Source organism: Taeniopygia guttata, chromosome 3 (assembly GCF_048771995.1).
Source record: "Taeniopygia guttata chromosome 3, bTaeGut7.mat, whole genome shotgun sequence".
Taxonomy (NCBI): domain Eukaryota; kingdom Metazoa; phylum Chordata; class Aves; order Passeriformes; family Estrildidae; genus Taeniopygia; species Taeniopygia guttata.
Window position 1 is genome coordinate 28,547,258 of NC_133027.1, and position 21,264 is coordinate 28,568,521.

General features: G+C 34.7%; 1 protein-coding gene and 1 long non-coding RNA gene across 2 annotated transcripts in view; one reads left to right on the forward strand and one right to left on the reverse strand.

The window, feature by feature from the left end:
- The window catches only part of EYS (eyes shut homolog), a 765,693-nt gene that overhangs the window by 649,367 nt on the left and 95,062 nt on the right, over positions 1-21,264 (reverse strand). The window lies entirely within an intron of this gene.
- LOC140683666 (uncharacterized) lies at positions 8,220-12,171 on the forward strand. Its single transcript, XR_012054912.1, has 2 exons — positions 8,220-8,370; positions 9,213-12,171. It is a non-coding gene; the product is annotated as an uncharacterized lncRNA (long non-coding RNA).

Sequence of the window (21,264 nt, forward strand, 5' to 3'; positions counted from 1 at the left end):
CAGTCTACTTCTTGTTTTCACCTTCATCAGCTTTGTCAGATGTCCTTCCTTTTAAATGTAAAACTGAAAAGTTTTTTAAAAATTTTTCTCTGTAGAATGATTTTATTTTTTCTGTTTAAAACTATCCCTGAATCAGAAATTCTTGTCTTATATAACTAGACCCTGAAATATATCAATATTTCTATTACTGTGCTAAAATAATTATTCTTTTAAAATTCTTTTAAATACAGTATTTGCATCTTCATATACATTCCTAGTCAAAACTGATTAATGATATCTTGTTTTTCATGTAGATGAAGTTTTGGTAATCTATGAATAAAAATGAAATATACATCTAGGTCTTTCATGGAGTAAAAATCTCCGAAATATTATAAGGGCTATAATCCTAATTTTGGATCAAAAAGGAAGCATCAAAGCTCACTGATATGCTTTATAGAAAAGCTCCAATCAGAATTCTTGAAAATAGAAATTTTAGAAGTAAATGAATGAGAACATTAGCTTCCATCAGAGGGAAGCCTATTAGAGAAAAAATTACAGTACTGCTGGAAAAACTCATCAAGAGTCCTTATAAACTTTTAGTTTCACCTCTTATCTTTGCTAACCATGCTATACACCTCAATAGTCTGCAATCATGACAATGTCATAATAAATTTAAACTTTTAAGAATTCTAAAATTATTCAGAGGCTTTTTGCTGTTGATGATGATAGTTTTTATTATCCATCCTATTGGCAATAATATTTTCAAGAATTCATCTGACACTAGGATAAATTAAATGCAACAATTTATATATTGACAGTAGGCAGTTCAGTTAGTTATCTGAATCCAGAAAGAAGAGTCTCAAATAAATTAGCCACCAGAAAGTTGGTATTCTTTTATTTCTCTGCTAATATACTTTTTAGAACAGATGACAAGTGATTAACTTTCTCCTCTCTCCTCTGTGTTACCACACTGAGTGATGGCAAAAGATGTATGGGCTGAAAGATCATGTTATTTAATGAAAATACGTAAACACTTTCCTCCATAACAAATTATATGATGTGTGACTTGGTCTTTTCTCTTGTTTACAGCCAAAACTGTGTGAGAAGACAAAAAAGATCTTGTTTAAACATGTGTGAAGCCACTTACATCTTTGCACATCACCTCTAAGTAAACAATATACAGATATGGGCAAATGCAGCTCACAGCAATAGCATAAAATACACAGCTGCAAATACTGGATTTAAAAATATTGAAAAACTTTCAGTACTTTCAAATTTTCAGATAGGAATACATAGTTGTTTAAACCCTTTAATTTCCTCAAACAGCTAGAAACTTTGGAATTCACTAATTTGTACGAATTCTTATTCCTTTAACAAAACTCTTTTCAAAATCAGTTTGATGGGTGTGAATAACTGAAGCCTGTGATTCATTTGTCTCCATGGTTTCACAGCTAATTATTGTTAAAGATTATATATCTTCTTTTTCTAATCTGTAGTAGTGTGGAAGCAGGTATGCAATTACTCAAGAAGAAAGAAACTGACATAGGGGATAGTCTTATCAAAAGATAATTGATTTGTCAAGTCTTTGACAAAGGAGTCTATTCAAGATATATATATTTACTTTTGTTTCATCCTCAGAAATCACAAGTCTAAGTGACAAGATACTTCTTTTACAGTGAAAGAGGATTTTGGCTGAGATGAATTCCCACTAAATTGCTTAACAATATTCAGAAACATGACTGTAGGCTTGAGACAGCTACTAAAGACCTGGGAAATGGATCTTCAGGAGATATAGCCACTTGAAATTCAATAACTGAGGTAAGGGTTGAAAAGAAATGTAAATTATAGGAATATATTCTGGGAAAGTGTGCCTTTGGGCAGCTGCAGAGTCCAGGGATGTGTGCTAAATAAGGGGAAGGCTGAGACAGCACACAGAGTCTGAGACAGAGAGAATATTTTGAAGAGAAGGAGGACACACCATGTGATATAGAAAGTGAGAGCAAAAGAAAACTTGAATCTTAGGATTAGAAAAGCACATAACAGTAACGCAGAAGCAGTAGCATGGGCTGAGTAGTTACCAATAGACCTGTTTTGATACCTTCTCTATGGTAGGAGAGAGATAAAAAATTGTCACGGATAGGTGTTTTAATAAAAATAACTTATAACCTGTATGTTGTTGGTGAGGAAAATAGGCTGTTGGTGTTTTATCTTGACTATTTTGATACTACTGATTTTTTTTATCCTAGCTACAAAATTTTAAGCAAATCGATTGTCAAAAGGTCTCAAGAGGATTCAGATGGGTTAATGTCGAAATTGCAGGCTGGTCAAATGGACAAAAAGTGGGGTATGTTGTTAAGTGACCACATCACATAATTTCATAATCCAGATTTATATTCTATTGTATGCATTAATTTATTGTAAATCATTGTTCTTGAGAAGCAAAAAGTCTCTAGGAGTACATATAGAAGAAAATCAGAAAAACAAAGTAAGTATTATTGAGATTTAACTAAGTTTGTACATCTTTTACTTTTCATCATTCTGTTAGAATGATGAAAAGTAAAAGATCTGCTTATTTTTCAGCTTGTAACATTATTAGATACTGAGAACCAACACAGTATTATACTGTTTGAAACTAAACCAACCTTTGAAGATTCAAAATTTCTCAGAACTGTAAGTTTTAGTCTCCAATGACCTTGGGTATATTTCCATTTGTGTATGTTTCAATTTCTTGACATCCATCAGCATTATTTAATGGGACAAATAGGTGTGTTCAAATCCCAGTATACTGGGCTGAGTAGTGCAAGCATCTGCCAGTTCTGGAAGCACTGTAGAGGTACAATGTGCTCAGAGCTGGAATAAATGCCAAGGTACTAATGTTGAAAGAGGAGTAGAGTCTGAGAGTCTCTCATAAAAAGATTAGTTGTTCTCAAAAGCTGGTAATATCAACATGGCTCAAACACTGTGATGTAATTTGAAGGAATGGAGGTCTGGTATTGTAAAAGAGGCCTTGAAAATTGCAGACACAGCATGCAGTATATGGCAGTTAAGGTATGGAATATTTTGAGGCAAGTCACACTTTAGGCCCTGGAGACCCCACAGTTGTAAACAACTCAACAGTGAACATTCAAAGAAATGCAGACCTGGAGGTGGACAAAACTGGTCTTATGGGCAACAAAAAGAACAGTATATAACATCCATAAACCTCACCACAGATTTTAAATTCAGGTGTAATTTGGAATGCAGCTCAATGAAGAAAAAGAAAGGTACATAAGGATGTTAGGAAACGTATGCACATTATCCTGAGTGGATCCTAGAGCAAGAAGAGTAAAACCATCAGCACAAATGTCATATTCCTCCTGGTAAAGGACTACAGATGCTCAAAGAAATGCCCAATGTAACACACTCCTGGTGCCAATGACAGTAAAAGGAGCAGGGTAAGGCTGAGCACAGCATCTAGAATAGGGTTGGAAATTAAGAAGCATGTATATATAAGAAGTTTGCAAGTATTATTATTGAAATATTTTTTCTTCACAGATGAATCTTAAGATGTAAATTATACTGTAATTGTCTGGCTTTATATTTACAGCATTTTCTCCAGAATCTTGTTTTTAAATGTCAATACATAATGATACATAATGATGAGCAGCAAGATAGTGGCAGCAATACAACAAACCCAAATCTGATGAAATACATGGAAAGTGAAAAAGAAATAATTTAATATAGAAGACATATGCTGGGTTAATGAGAAGACCCCTTCAATATTAAGTGAAAATTCTACAGAAGACTGTTTTCTCTCCCCATTTTGGAGATATGTGCTCAGTAATATATAAAGCAAACTCATACGACTTCACTCAGCAATTTAAAAACTAGGTATTTACTCTTACCCCTGTTTTAACCAACAGTTTAAACTGGACACCTTTAGAAGATGGTTCATTCAATCCAAAAAACATATCTAAGACTCATTATTCATCGGATGTTTGCTTTTCTTCTAACTAAAAATGGTAAACTAAGCAAGTATTTCATGTTAGATACCGAACTTTAGACATCTGATGTTTCATAACATGCCATCAGTCAATGAAAGATACCTCAGAGTTTGCTAAACAAATGGATTCAAGCTAATAAGATTCATCTTCAAAAGCACTATCATTCCAGCAGTCTCCAAAGGCTAATTGGTAAAAATGGGGTTTTTGAGTCTGTTGCTTTTACTGCCAAAGTGGTAAAACATATTTTGAAGTGATTGACTACTGTTTGGAAAAAAGTCCCATATCTTGCAATAAAACCAGCTTCAAATATGAGGTATTCCTACCTATCTATTTAGAGATTTAATTAATGTCTACAAAGTAATACATTAAAATGGGCAATGATTATGCAAATTTCCACTTTCATATATGGTGCTTTTATCTGCATGTGTAATTTTGATTCATTTTGAAAAATGCCCTAGATTTAAGTTATCTAAGTTTGCTTTTATTGATATTAGGTTTAAACAGTGCAGCAAATAAGTTTTATTTTTATTTAATAAATATTTTTTATAATAAAGGGTTTTAAATCTATCAGCAAGAAAACCAAAGGAATTCTCAAAGATTTCTCTATGGTTTGAAAACCTTTTGAAATAGTGACTGTTATTCACTTATCAAGGTCATTATCTCCTTGTAAGATAAATTTGCCTTTTGTCTATTTATTAGTCTATAAATCATGGATATACTGCATGGAATTCCATTTAAATGAAGACAGACATTATTTTGCTTATATGTTTGGAGCAATATTGATTCTATACACTGGACTTTATCCCTCCTGGAGATAGTGGTATTGTTTGTAAAACTGTTTTTTTGCTACTTTCATAAAATAAGTAAATGAGTCTTACTAAATTTGAAATATGTATAGCCATCAGCTTTTCAAAGTGAAAAAAAGAAATGCATGCAATTTTTGATGTTTTCTAGTGTTTGAATTTCATTCATGAATTAAGATTAAGAAGATTAGGTAATGTGTTCTGTTGATACATGGTAGGATGACAATAAACATTCAGCTATTTTGAAGACACACTGTGTCAAACCATCAATTTCCAGACCCTGAAATAAATCATATGATGATATTATAGACTGAATTCCTCTAGTCCTTTGTATTTTAATTAATTATGAAAAATATTATAATGACCACTGTACTCCCAAAATTTTGAATTTATAGCCTGCCATGGAGATTTTCTTCCTTCAAAAATTTTTATGAAATCTTTTTAGATATCTTTGCTTACCTTCTTACATGTGGATGTTAGAGCTACTTGCTTTTTTTTTTTTTGTTCTCATTCACGTCAAAGAACAGAAGATTGGAACTACAATAACATTTAGGAAAGGGTCCATTGTTACTGGAGTACAGCCTTGTACCACAACTCAAACATTAGTCATGCAGTCACCAACTTCCTTGGATGCTGCCTCTGAGTAGGTATGGATCTGAGGGCATTCTGAAATATGGAAGAGGAATTTGAAGATGAGATACTATTTAGAGTGGGAAGACAAGCCAGGTGAGGTCTGGTCTTGGAAAAGTGATCCTTGATATGACGACTTGCTTTGAGTGCACTATGGTGGCATCACAGCAGCCCCAAGGTTTCAGGACCACTGCTCACTTCAGTGAATAGGCTGTGTTTTCTCAATAAAGCCCTCACTGTGAAAAGCCATAATTCATAAATGTAAAATATATATTAAGCATCTGCTATTATTAATTAACACTGCAAGTGTTTGCTGTGCTTGCTTTTAGAAATGTATTCCAAAAAGTATACATTAACTATTTACATAATTACTGAGCAAGAGAATGGATAAGTGGATAAGACATGAGTGACTATGACTTTGTTTTGTGTGTTTAGAGAACTTACATTGCAGCTCTGAAATGCATAATGTTGTTAAAACTCTTGTAAATTTCACAGGGTCATAAGGATGAGGATCTTGTGCCTTTGTCCAGAGTCCAGGGTCAAACATGTCTCTTTTCCTCTGTACTAATAGTTTCCGTGGAAGATGAAGACATTGCAAAGCATCATTGTACAAATCTCACATTATGTAAACTGTAGATTGCTCTTAATGACACAGATTTACCAGGTGTTTTACTTTTGGGTTAATTTCTATCTAGAAACTAAAAGTGGTTTATAATATTGTTATTCACATTGATAATTTCAACACAGACATCATAGAGTGTAAGGACAGGGGCACTAGGAAGTCTTTAGTCCAACCTCCTGCTTGAAGCAAGATGAGCTATGAAGTCAGGCCAGGTTAGTCAGGGCTTTATCTATCCTAGTCTTCTAAACCATGTAAGATGAAGACTGTAATCTCCCTGGGAAACCTGTTCTACTACTGGCTATCCCATTGTTTCCTTCCCAACTCCCTTGGGCACTCCCAGCCTCCTTGCTGGTAGGGTGGTGTAAGAAGCAGAAAAGGCCTTGATGCTGCGCAAGCCCTGCTCAGAAGAAACAAGAACCTTCTGTGTTATCAGCACTGTTTCCAGTACAAATCCAAAACAAATCCACATGGCAGACACTATGAAGAAAATTAACTCCACCCCAGCCAAAATTAATATGTCTGCCTTTTATGCAGAGATAAGCACGAATGGGCCCTGCCATAGGATAAAATTTTGAGCCAGGATTCTAAAGTGTTACATTTCAAATATAAAACTGTAAGAAATACTGAGGACTTGAAAGGAGTGATTTGTAAATGGTAATGGTAAATCCAGATGTGATGTGGAACTACTACTACATTAAATAAGTTAATTTGGGTTTTATTTATATTACTTAATATTTTGTGCTAAACCCTTTATTTTGAGATTTTAAACATGTTCATATTTCTCTGCCAATCTCGAAGAGTAAAGAAATCTGTGCAATGAATTCTAATATATTTTTTTCATCAATGGTAATTAATCCCTACCCTGGGGAGAAAGATTAGTATACTCAATAGTGTTATCAGTCCTGTGACTGATATCAGTCCTGTGACTTTGTGTCTGGAAATATTTCCCAAAGCACAAACTTCTATAGTGACATGCAAGGAACTTCATTTTAATCCTTAAAGGAAGCTTGTATGACAGGTGAAAAGGGTTCCAAGTAAAAAGGTTAAGTACCTTTTAGATAATTTTAGTACTAGATATAAAATGTCAATATAAGGTAGTATATGTTAAATTAGTTTTGAAAGTATATGAGTGAAGAGCATAAAGGAATGCCATCTGTCTTAATTTTTAAGTTATTTTTTTATCACAAAAGCCTTTAAAAATGGCAGAATTGCATATTTAACAATATAGAAAACAAAACCAAAATTCTCGTAGCACCAGGAAATGGACGTTTTTTCCAAAGAACTTTGTTTATAGCTGCCTGTCTGATTTTAAAACTACTCATATTTCAGAGAAGTGTTGAGATTAGATTTTAGGATGAAATCTCTTACTGTGAGGATGATGAGGCACTGGTATGGGCTGCCCAGAGTAGTCATGATGCTCCAGCCCTGGAATTTTTCTAAGCCTGGTTGGATGGGGCTATGAACAACCTGATCTAGTGGGCTGTGTCCCTGCCCATGGCAGGGGCTTGGAAATAGATGATCTTTAAAGTCCTTTCCAACACGAGCCATTCTATGACTCTATGATTCAGACTGAAAAAACACAAATGCACATTAATTAGTGAATTCAGCCTTACTCAACATGCAGTATTATCAGTCAAGCCAGCTCTGCTGAAGCTCCTATGTTACTTTTCATTGCATAAATATTTAGAAATTAACTCAGAACTGTAAAAATTAGCTAAATGAATTTTTGAGCTATTTAAGTGCTATATGATATTATCGCTGTATCTCATGCCACATGACTAGAGCTACATCTCCAAAGACGCGCTCTGGAAAATGGAACCAAAAAGCAAGAAAATTTCTAAATACTGCTTATTGTCTCACTTGTTATTTAACAACTAATGTTATCTTTTTGCTGGTGTTTAGGCTGAGAATGAACTGAGATATCAAATGATTAAAGTAGTGTATAAAACCAAGAACTAAAGAAAGCAACAAAATAGCATAGGGGACTCAAAGATCCATATGGTGTATACTTCTAGATAACAACTGTGATGTTTATAGAAGGCCTTTCTTCCTCCTGCGTCTCAAATCTAGAGTTTATGTGTATATTTTGTTGTTATTGTCGCTGAGTTTTTTTGTTTGGTTTATTTTTATTTTCCATGATTATTTTTATTTTTATTTTAAATATATTTTTCTAATCACAGATCATTTCCTTTTTCCAGACTGCCAGCTGAAGCCTTATCCCTCAGGCATGAAGAGCTATTGTTTGCCTGGCAAAGACTGAAGGATGGAAGTGTGCCCTCCTCCTCAGGGGCCATCTCCAGAGATGAAGCTGGAGCAGGGGAGGCAGCAGTCATGAAACCCATCTCAGACCAAGGTGAGTCTGAGGCTCTGCACTGCTGGGTCAGTGCACAGCCTGAAGCCTTCTACAGTTAATAATAAAAATCACATACTCACTGCTCTACACAAGCTTTACAGTCTCTCACAGGTGGAAGAAGCTGCCAGCCAGCTAATCAGTAGTGCTCTAACTGGCAAGACAAAAAGGCAATCTAGTGTATATACACCGAAGAATTTATGGTATCCTCTTTAGAAAGCACTTCAGATTATCTATCAACCTATTTTCTTGTTATCCAAAACTGTATTTTATTGATTTTATTCATTCTGCTAAGGAAAAATGTTCAGTTGTCATTTTATGCAGAGCACTGATTTACAAGATAAAGACTCTTGTAAAGTTTCACCCATCCTCAAAGCCCATGTGATCCAGTAAGCCAAAAAGCTGGGGGTTTAATCCTTTTCCTTTATTCTGACATATTTTCAAATTTTGTCTTCTGTCTTCATGTCCTTGCTTTTTACTTGATTATAAATATATTCTGTTTATTTTTTATTCTTATTTTTTCTAGGATAGAGTTATTTTTCTTCGTAATTTTGTGTATGAGGCTGTTTTAAAGGACTTGCACTGAAAAAAGTCTTGATAGCACACAAGGGTGATTGTTATTGCTAAGCAGCGCTCACAGTGTCAAAGGCCTTTTCAGGCTGTGTAGAGAAATTGTGGCTACCCCATTCCTGGAAGAGTTCAAGGCCAGGCTGGATGGGGCTCTGATCAACCTGGTATAGTGGGAGTTGGCCCTGCCCATGACAGGAGGGTTGAAACTAGATGATCTTTAAAGTCTCTTCCAACCCAAACCATTCTATAATTCTGTGATTCTGTAATTCACACAGTGCTCCACCAGTGGAGAGGCTGGATGTGCATGAGAAGTTGAGGGGACACAGAGGGGACCCTAACCCACCCAAGGGATATCCCGAGGGGACCCTAACCCACCCAAGGGATATCCCGGACCATATGACGCTGTACTCAGCGAGAAGAGCTATGGAGAAGAAGTTACAAGTGGAGGGACATTTTGAGTTACTTCATATGTTGTCCCAAGTAACTGTAACATATGATGGAGACTTCCTTTCCTCAAAACAGCAAAACATCTGTCATCTAATGGCTACTAAGAATGAATTACTTGTTTTGCTTTTCCTGCATGGATGGGTTTTTTTCTTTTCCTACTGAACTGTCTTTATCTTGTCCCATGAGATTTTTCACTTTGACCTTTCCAATTCTTTCCCTCCTTTGCGCTTGGATGCTCTGTTTCTGGGCTTGTTTTCTTGGCTAACTGTTCAGTCATCCTAGTTCCTAGAAAGTTCTTTCCAGCACTACTGACTCATGTCTATATGATGCTTAATCCTCTCCAGTAGACTTTTTCATAAGCTGCTGTACACTGCCTTTTTCTCCTCTTTGCTCCACTGCCATTTAAGGCTTCTACCCAATGTCTGCTCAGTTTTTGACTCTGGAATAAACAATCTTTTGACATCTTTTTTTAAAAAGGGAATGTTAATTGAGATTGAAAACCAAGAGTAATTATTTCAGTTGCTCACATTTTTTAAGTGCCCTGCTGGATGGGTGCAACTATTATGTAGTACTCATTTTGTTATTTTAAAATGGTGCTGCTGGTGTTGATAACTCTTACTCATTTATAGTCCACTCACTCTTCAGCCTGGCCTGTGACTGCCCTGTTGCATAATATCATTAAAAAATTTGAATATTTGAATACTTTAAATGTTACAAAAATTAAGAAGCTACTGCTGTTCTTGCATCTCTCTAAACATGAGATATACTTATGATTAATATTATTTATATAAACACATGGAAGATGTTTTTTAAAGAATATTCTCTTTATCTCTCTAAATCTCTTATTCCCAGAAGAGACGTGTGTGTGCATTTGTGTGGAGAGGCTGATTATAGGAGATTCTCTTAAACAAAGATGCAAGGGTGCTGTAGTTATTGATGTAGCATCAAAATCAAATATATAAACAGTGAAATCTATTTATGTGTTTACAGGTATATAATTGTGATTATGGGCTTATACTTGTGAACATTGAATAAATTGTGATTTTTTGACTAGGTAGATAACATACTGAAACATCTTGAATGTTAATACATGTGATAGGTTTTGGGTTTTGGGCTCTAGGCTCAAAGTTACAGTTGCTTTTTTGTGATCCTGATCAGTGTGCTGGAAGGCTTTCAAGGGATTTACATGCTCAGGACACTGTTCTATTATGTTTACAAATCATTGTGAAGCAAAATTAAAACTCTTGGAAATGTATCAAAATTGCAAGAGTCTCTTTCTTTCTGAAGAGTGATAAAAGATCTGTATTAATGGCTTGTTCAGAACTAGTGGAATCATTCTGAAACATAAACTAAATAATCAATCAATAATCATCATCTGCCCTGCATTGAACTTTGTCTGTTTTGCAGGCAACAACACCCATGTTCAGGATGGATTCCAGATGAACCATGGGTTAAAAGCCATTTGCAAACTATTTAAAATTCTTTATTTGGAGCTCCTGACATAAACTACTGTACAGAAATAAAATGTATAATCATGAATATATAGACCAATAATTTGTCCGCATATTAATGGACAAAACATTCAATTCTAAATTGAAATGACATGGTAAAAGACCCAAATGTATTACAGTCTTTAATTACATAGTGCTTCTTAACACCATATATTTTTAGAAAAAATAAATTTAGCTCCTTTCATTTGCATTCATTTGCAGGAATCCTGGTCTTTCTAGTTGTATATGCAATTAGCTTTTTGAACACATAAACTTCAGCCAGTCTTCTGTTCTTTCGAAAGGACGTAAAAAGATATTTTTATAATGTCATACTGCCTGATATAAAAAGATAAGTAACTTTGCTTTCAAAAGGCACAATTCTATATTTTCATGACCTTGGTTCATGACAATATGGACAAAGTTAAAGAAAATATAGCACTGAAAGGTGCACTCTCTGTTAACTTCAGAGTGATTAATGACAAGACAAGTTATCAGGTATTTCAGAGTTGAGAACCCATTAGCTTGGGAGAAAGCTGAAAAGCCAGGGGGAAGAAATAAGTCATAGTAATAAAATGAGATGAAGAAGAAATGCAGTTGCCTTGACCAGATTGATATGCTCTTGTAGCCCTACTTAGTGCCAAAAGGAAACTCAAATTACTGCTCATGTTCACTCTGGCTTTACATTCAAACAAACTACCACAAGCTGATCAGGAAACACTAAGTGCTTAAGTAAGAGAAAAGTAACAGATGCCAGCAGCAAACCAAAGAAATTATTCATTAGCGTGAGTTCATAAAACCAACAAGAACTGTTCAAATATAAGAAAAATTTTTATTTAGTAATTTTTCCCCTCAAACATAATTACAAAAAGAAACCTAGACTTTATCAAATAGAATTGCAAGTGGAAAATAGAATTTAAATCAATAAACCATGTACATAATTTCTTTTTCTTCAGACTCTAGAGTTCTTCAGTCTTCAATGTACTGTCTTACAACTATTACAAATTTGCCTTTTGCAAGGATATCCATTGAAGAAAAGGAAAATTTTTCAAATTAATCAATCTCAAGAGAAATTGTATAACATTTGCTTTACATTTCTAACTTCTCTTTGTTTACAGTGATCTCCATAATTAAAAAAAAAAAATCTTCATATAGCACATCATTTCTCTACAGGAATGAACTGTAGTATGAACTCCATGTATGATCTCTTGTGCTGATAGGCACCCTCTGAAGTTTCTGTATTGTTTAACACAGTGTATAAAGGCTTTCTGTGTTTTGAATAAAAATGGTTTCAGGAACAGTTCTGGTTATGTTTTTTTTTTTTTTATAAAACAATAGCAACAAAAAATCCACTGATAAAGCAAAATATGCTTTAGTTGTCAAGTGTTGATAAAATAGTGCCTACTAAGTGATATTCTACAAAATTAATTGAGTAAAGGCTACCTGCTGGCTTTAAAGGGCAATAATAACAGTAAGAAACTGTGAAACTGCAGGTTTTTTTACCGAACACTTATTAAGCTCTTTATTCCTGCAGTGAAATAGATTTCTTTTGGACAAAACAAGTGTGCATGCCTGTGTTCTACATCAGCATGCAGTCATGGAACATGTAAGGGTGCAGTGATCAGGTTTTTCACATGCAGGTCATGGCAGTGACAAATCTAAGCAGGGAGTACTATGAGCATGAAGAGGAAGCAGGCACTGCACCCTAGAGCTCACAAAAGCCTCCAGATTGGTGCAGGACTTCGGAAAATAAATGATCTCTATCAAAATTGTGATAAAATACCCTCTCAACAAATACCATCTAATCATCAAGGCACCCACACTCTAAAATAATTTTGATATTCTAGAATTGTCTAACATACAGGTGACATATTTAAGCTCGAGCCTACCCAGTTTGATGTGTTTGCTGCCTATCTTCAATGATGTAACTGAGATAATGGAATTAAATTATATTTCTTTAGTTCTTTAAAAAATAATTTCATTTAAACACTCTTTAAGTATAAATGTAAAACAGAGCTAGAGTAAAATGTAAAAACTGACAAATAAACAAGCTGCTTACTATAAAAGCTAAAATGTTTTAAAATGCTAATGAAGGAAACTATAAATGTCAACAAAATGCAAAATGGCATCACATCAAACATCTTTGCAGTGGCTTCAAATTATATATGTCCCTGTGATGGTGCTATTGCACAACAATTCAAGGGAGACGATCAAATTCTGTCAACTGATGGAAAAGAAATCCTAAATCCTGCTGCGAGGCGAACAATTCAGTACCGTTAAATCATTCATCTATCATTTCTGACAAAACGCTAAATGAAACTTAAGCTACCCATCAAGAAGCAGATAGCAGCAGTACCACCTTTGTGATACACTTAAAACTACTTAACAGCTGCAATAGAGTCATTCAACAGAAACTTGCAGCATTCCCATCAAAATACATAAATATAGGAGACATTACTGACTCAGAAAGACTGTGCTTTTGACAAAGTTCATATAAGGAGCATTTTTTCACTCGAAAGATAATGTTCATCTCTTCAAATAGATCAGGCATGATAATGACCATACTAATTCTCCCAGTGATAAAAATATTATTAGGAGAATTATGCTTGACAGTGCTGATCCTCATAAATTTCTAGCTACTCTGTTCGGTTTCTGATTTTACTGGTTTTGCCTGGGATCAAGTCAATTTTATTCACAATAGTTTGTATGGTGCTGTGTTTTAGAATTGTGATGAAAACTGTTCTGAAAAATCAGGCATGTTTTAGTTATTTCTGACCAGGGCTTACATGCAGCATCAGGGGCCTTTTCTGCTACTTGCCCCGCTCCAACAACATGCTGGCTGGGGGTGCAAAAGGAGATGGGAAGGAATGTGGCCAGGATAGCTGGCCACAACAGACCAAAGTGATATTCCACACCATATGGTATCATGCTCAGCAACAATATTCTGGGAAAAGAAGGATATATGGACTGATGGTGTTTGTCTTCCCAAGTAACAATTACATGCAATGGAGCCCTGCTTTCCTGGTGATGGCTGAACAGCTACTTGCCCACGGGAAGTGGTGAATGAATTTCTTCATTTGCTGTTCATGTGTGGACAGGTTTATCTTTACTATTAAACTGTTTTTTATCTCAACCCATGAGTTTTCTCACCTTTACCCTTTTCATTCTCTCCCGCTTCTCACTGCTGGGGAGTGAGCGAGGCTGGGTAGGGCTTTTCTACCTACTGGGGTCAAACAATAACCCTAATCAAAGCTGTTATGATTTTTACAAAAAAGGAAATTTTAAAATAATATGCATCAATACAAACCACTCAGTACTATCAGCTATCAGATTCCCTAGAGGCTTCAGGAAAAATCCATTATACAGGCAAGTTTATGACTATATTTTTTTAATTCATAATGGCTGAGACACACCCTTGTTTAATCTAGATTTTAGGTCTTTCAGGGATAAAAAGTTACAATGAAATAACTTGTTTGATAGTAAAACCTGTACATTGTACTTAGGAATCTGTATTTGTCAGCAGAAAAGAATCTTTATTTGTCAGCATATGTAAGAGAGTAACTTTGTGCTAAATCAAAATTTATATAATTGCTGGGCTATAGACTGTTCTTTGCCAATCATTATGTACATATTAGGAGATATGCCATATATCATCAACTCTTTTGATCAAAGCAACAATTGATTAAGCTTTCACATCAATATCTAGGAAATTAAGGTCCTCATCCATCTTTACAGTACTGAAGAGCTAGAAGATACTGAAAAGTTACTTAAATCTATGCATTGCTATTGAATAACTTAGAAATGTGTATGAGAATTCAGCTAGGCTGACAATATTACTGATAAAATATACATGGATAACAAAGAGATGAATTTGAGCTCTGTTTCAGGACATTGAAAATTCATCATTCAGTATTTTGAATTCAAGTATGTTCTACTCATTTTTTCAAAAACAGTTTTATGTAATGTGCAGAAGTTAAGAAAAATGCAGTCACCAGAATAAGCATCTCAGTGTTTTCCATATGAGTCCGTATGAATTATTTTGCTGATATAAATTGACAGAATATAATTTTGACTACTGAGAAAAACAACATAGATGGATGCTTTTTTAAGGACAAATACTTATCCAGGTGTCTCTATGTCAGGTAATAGACTGCTGCAACCTATTTTCACTGACCAGATAATATATACATCCATGGCTGAAAAGAAGGCTGATGAAGCATTGCATGGACATGCTGAAGATGAATCTGAAGCAGAATAGCAGCTGCACCACCACAATGTATAAACCTAAAGGCTAAGAGTAATATGTTGTGTCAGAGAACCTATGCTGATATTTCTAAGGGCTTGAAGCAAATATGGATTGAAAAAAGACACAGCAGTGAAAAGGTCAAAATATTTTTATGACATTTCTTTTACTAATTGGCTACAAATTAGCATGATAATTTACAGTGGCTACATATTATGATGCCTTCAATAATGAGATTAATTTTTTTATAAAGAAGCCATAAAACTGAATTTTCCCATATTGAATTAGTAATGGCTCGTAAAAACATGTCTAGAAACACAGGAAACAGTTTGAGATTTGGACTGTTCTGAAGGAAATCTGGCATTACAGAGCTTTGGAGTGCGGAGGAGCTGAGAAAGAATGAGTAAGACTTACAGATTTATAGGAGTTGTGGTGGTAGTGATGTGTAGACAAAACTGTCCAATTAATTTTTGTGGAACAAAGTGTTTGTGGACTAGTCCCATTTTTATTTCAGACATATACTTTTAAAAATATTCTTCTGGAAAAGCCTAGTAACATATAGTCTACAACTAATTTAGCTAAGCAACTATAACTGCTACCATTTCCACCTGAATGTTGATGATGTGATTTAAAGTTGTTTTTTTTAAGTCTGACCTATTATGTGAAGACAGCCAGCACAATATTAATTTGTGGGGATGAAGTCAAGTGAAGTAACATATGTTTACATTAAGAAAATATTTACCTTGTCATCACCTGATGCTCAGCTGTTTTATTTCACATAGATGATAGGTAATTTGGTGTAAAGGTCTTTAACGCTATAACTTACTTCATCGCAACTTATGAATATGATACATAGGCTCTCCTGCCAGGAAATACTAATTTAATGATTTTACTGCTGTGGACAAGTCAGCAGTGACACCATTGCCTTTTACTTCTTATGGTTACCTTAGCAAGTATATTACCATGTTAACCTCCTGTTATTATTCATTTCTTTATTTTATATTTTACCTAGGGATATTAATTAATTTTGTGCCTCTTTATTAAAGATTATTAACTTCTTAAATAATTCTTAATTTATTCTAAAGCATCAACAAGTTCTTAAAAAAGTCTTGGTTTTCTCTACGGTACTATATTACAGTATTCTTTACTTGTATAATTTAGTCTTCTTTTTCAGTATTTCTTTCTCTTCAATCATTTTAGTTGCATTAAAACTGCTGCTTCACATTTTCTTTTTCCAATTAGTCTGCCTTGAGCCTGCTATTGAGTAAGTTAAATTGCAAATATTATATGGTATTAGCAGGAGCACGCTATATTATAAAAAGTATATAGTTCAACCTGGAGAAGAGGAGACTGTGGGGAGACCTCATTGTGATCTTCACCATCCTCATGTGGGATAGTGGAGGACAGACAATGATCTCTTCATTCTTGTGACCAGTGACAGGACTTGAGGAAATGACATGAAGTTGTGTCAGGGGAGGTGTAGGCTGAACATCAAGAAAAGGTTTTTCACCCAGAGAGTGGCTGGGCATTGGAACAGCTTCCCCAGGGCAGTGGTCACAGCACCAGCCTGACAGAGTTCAAGCAGCATTTGGACAATGCAGACACATAGTGTGATTCTTGGGGTGTCCTCTGCATGGTAAAGAGCTGGACTTGATGATCCTGATGGGTAACTTTCAACACAGAATAATCTATGATCCTATGATCCTGAAAATATAATGCAATTTGGTGGCAAAAACTTGCACTGGAAATTCTAAAGTAAATAAATCAAGCCAGAAGGAGTAGTTCTTTTATGGCTGTTTAGCTGCTACTAATGCAGAAACATAATAGCCTTCTATTGATACAAACAGATTAAATTTACTTCACGGCAACACATGAATTAAAAAGCAATACATGAATGAAAAGATTTCTTGGACTGCAGAGCCCCATAACCTCTTGAAAATACTAGTTGTATATTCACTTTTATAACAATAAAAAAGCTACATTTTGGAAGACATGGGATCCTTTTGAACAGGCAAAGGTAAATAATGCAAAGGTATTACTATTAATAATACAAAGGTAAATAATACAAGAGTATTATTTCCAGAATGATGATTGATTTGGACTTTAAACTAGAAATCAACAGAGGAGAGATAGTTATCAGCAGCCTGTAAGGGAGTTACAGACAGGGTTGACTAGAGTCTGAAGTGTTGTGAAAAAGGGGGAACACAAAACCAATACACATGGCTTAAGCAAAACCACCTCCAGCATTTGCATGAAAGCAAGGAAGCACCTATAAAACACTCTTATGGAAAAAAAAAGAGATAATTTTCTTGGTATCACAGAGGCTTTGTGAGATGGCTTGTTTCATGAATGCTTCAATGGAGGAATACAGGCTCTTCACGATTGGCAGGGCAGACAGGGATGAGAAGCTGCGCTTCGTGTGAGTAAAAGGCACAAAAGTGGAGCTCCACCTGGATATCGATGATAAGCTGACTGAGATCTTATGTGTGAGGATGAAAAAGCAGAGTGGTAGAGGTGACAAGTTTGTGGCTGCTATAGACTGGCAGATTAGGAAAAACAAGTGGGTGGTGCCTTCTGTGGATGCATAGAAGCAGCTTTGTGTTCACAGGACTTTGACTTCATAGGGAATATCAACTACACTGATATCTGCTCAAGGGACAGCATAGCAGGGCATAAGCAATCCAAGAGGTCCTTAAGGAGCATTAATGACAACATCCTGGCTCAAGTCATAAAAGGGCAGAGATGTTCTGGTTCACTTCATACTCACAAACAAGGATTGGGATTTGAAGGCTGAAGGCAGGCAGTCCTCCAAACAGTTTATAGTTTTAAGAGATTCTCTGTTTTTTAACTCATTACAAGTATAACATTTAACACATTTATTTTTTTAGTCTTCCAAGTCACCCAAGTCTTCCTGTAAATTTTCTTCTTTTTCTTGAAGGAACATTCTGTTATATTTAGCAAATTTCATTACTACAGCTTTAACTTCTTTACTCAAGTTGCAGCCATTGTTGTTGTCAGTGTTGATCATCTCTCATGCATATTTGCACACCTCACTTTCCTAACAACCAGTCTTCACCAGTAGGTGTTAATTTCCAAATGTAATCACCTTTCTATGTGGGTGTCTGATACAGACCTATAAATCTCAACATTTTGAACATTTATAGATTATTATGTTACTTGATTGCTACAGGGTTTTCACTGGAAGTTTTTAATATTATGCAAGGTGAAGCTTATACATTTTCCTATGAAAAGCTGCAGTAAATTATGTGGATATAGAATATTTTAACATTGTAAAACACATTTTTATAAAAACATAAGCAGTCAGGTACTACGATTTATATTGTTGTGGATAATTTTTTTACTATTGTAGGTCCAATCAAAAACTTTCCTTTTCATGAAATCTGACTTTGATTATTTTTTGTTGCTATGTCCTTCATATGATATATCAATGTGATGTCTATCACACAACTCATTTATGCACACAAAATTCCAGCGAGGCTAGAGTTTTCCAGTGAATAAGCAGGAATTTGTGTCAAAACATCTGAGCTGTATTCTTGTCTCCTATGATGTCCTGGTGAGTGACTTAGTAGGTTCATATATGGTTTCCTGAAATTCAGCTGACATTATTTCAGTCATAAAATCTTTGGAGAATATATATTTTTATTTGCACAGTGCTTAGTACAACAATGACTGAAGTTGCAGCTAGAATTAATAAAAGGGTGATATCTTCTATTATTTTCAATTTCACAGTATTCTGTCTTATTCTGCTTTTTTTCCTTCTTTGTATGAATTTCATAAGCTGTTATTGTCAACCCACTGTGAAATAGTAACAGTAAACTTTTATTTTTGCTCATAAACTAGGGATTTGATTTCAAACTTTTTCTTTTAGAATTTTGTCACTTGCTTAATGCTGAGAATTTTAAACAGTCTTCTGTTCAAAGCGGCAGTAACTTTATTGCCTATGTCATTTTCATAATTTCCTGCAGAATTTGTCTTCTTTCTAGAATGACTATTATTTTTAATATTTGCTTTGTCAGAGTTTGTGAGATTTCAATATGCTCTCTAAGCTTTCATATCACCTTGTGGGTTTTATTTTTTTCCTCTTAGTAAGTGTAATTTATAACTCTGTAAGTGAAATGGCAGCACAGGAGAACCAAAAAGAAATATTACATCTCTCTTTTTTCATCAATATTAACCCAATATATTGTAATGTATGCTTTGTCTTCACCAATACAATTGTGATTGCTAAATATGAATAACGACCATTAAACCATGAGCAATCTCTGTTGTATAATCTACCTACCTGTCTATTCATCCATCACCCCACTATCCAATCACTTCCATAAAAATGAATAGTGATATATTTTATGGACTTAATGGAGCCTTTGGCATGTCTTCCATTTCAGGCCCAGCATTGTGCTGAGGTAGAGCTCTTTTGTGCTTAGTATTTGCTGTGGTTTATGGTCAACAAAGAATGCCATATTTCAGAAGCTTTTATTCATCAGTCTCAATGACTACCCTAGATTCCTAGCCATAAGCAGTATTAAGAACACTCACTTTTTCTTGTTTACAAATAATGTTTCTAGTTTTATTTCAACAACTTCCATTCCTCTTATTTTTCATTATTTTATATCTTCTTTTATTTTCAGGGTTTTTTTTCCTCTTTGAATAGTAATCGTGAAACTTAAAATGCCTTTCTCTAAATCCTCATTTCTATTCAGTTTATTAGCTGATACCACCTTCTGAGCCTATCTTCTGTGAAATATCACAAACACTCTACTCAGTTTTATAGAAACAAATCTCTTTTTCCTCTTTTTTCTTTTTTTGACACTCCATTTTTTTGTAGTTTTACACCTTCTTATATAATAATAGCGTCAAGTACCAGCCTCTTATTTTGCACATATGACAACTCTTTGTAAAGATGGTGTTTCCTTTTCTCCTAGTTAAATGAGATTCTTAAAATCATATAATCATAGAATATGCTGAGTTGGACCCATCTGAATCACAGTTCAATTCCTGGCCCTGCAAAGGACAGCCCATGAATCACACCATGTACCTGAGAGCAAGGTACAAACATTTCTTAAGCTCTGTCAGGCTTAGTGATGTGCCCATGACTCTGGGAAGCCTGTTCCAGTGTCCGGCCTCTGAATGACGGACCTTTTCCTGATATCCAATCTAAACTTCCCTTGACTCAGGTTCAGGACACTTCCTCAAGACCTGTCACTGGGCACGAGAGAGAGAAGAGATACCTGCCCCTCCTCTTCTGCTCATGAGGAAGTTGTAGACTGCAATGATGTCTCCCCTCAGTCTCCTCCAGGCTGAACAGACCAAGTGAGCTCAACCCCTCCTCATACGGCTTCACCTCAAGGCTCTTTACCATCCTCATGGCCGGCCCTCCTTTGGACCTCCTTTTGTATTCATCTGTATTAAAAGCTGTAGTTGCGTCACCTGCAGCACTGTTATTCACACTCCTCTTGCTTTAAAAGTTTTAATAATGTTGATTTCCTGTTTTCTATCATACATGGAATCTGATTCTGATCAGATTAAGAATAGTATAAAAAAATTAATTAATTATGCCTACATCTGAAATATCCATCAGTTTTGTGCTCTTTTTACATATTGCTATGTATTTTAGCACTTCACAGGTCCTGCTATTTTCCAAAGTCTAAATTTAGTATAAACATAATGTAAGGTTTCTTCAGGAAGGTCTGTTTTCCAGAAGACTATGTGTATAACTGTTAATTGTATAGTCATAAAGAGTATTAAGATATTAACCATGTTCTTCCATTTCATGCTTTTGATGACTCACAGTAATATTTTATATAGTAAAGCCTTTATAAACAAGCATGTCTTTTAATTCGTATGAATAAACTATTTTAAATAATTTATGCAAAAATATAATTTAAATATGTATTTTAGTCCAAAGCACATCATCAATGTCAGGTGAAATAATTCTTTCAGTATAGCTAAATTATTTTCTAAGTATGAAAAGAAAAAGATGCCTGAATTATCAGAATGTAAAAGAAGACACAAGAAACAAGATTTTTAGAGTATTTAAAGTATAAAAAAGTAAATGGGCCTGACATTATTACTTATACTAATCTATTTTATTTCTTTCATTTAAAAATAGACCTTTTGCATACTTGAATG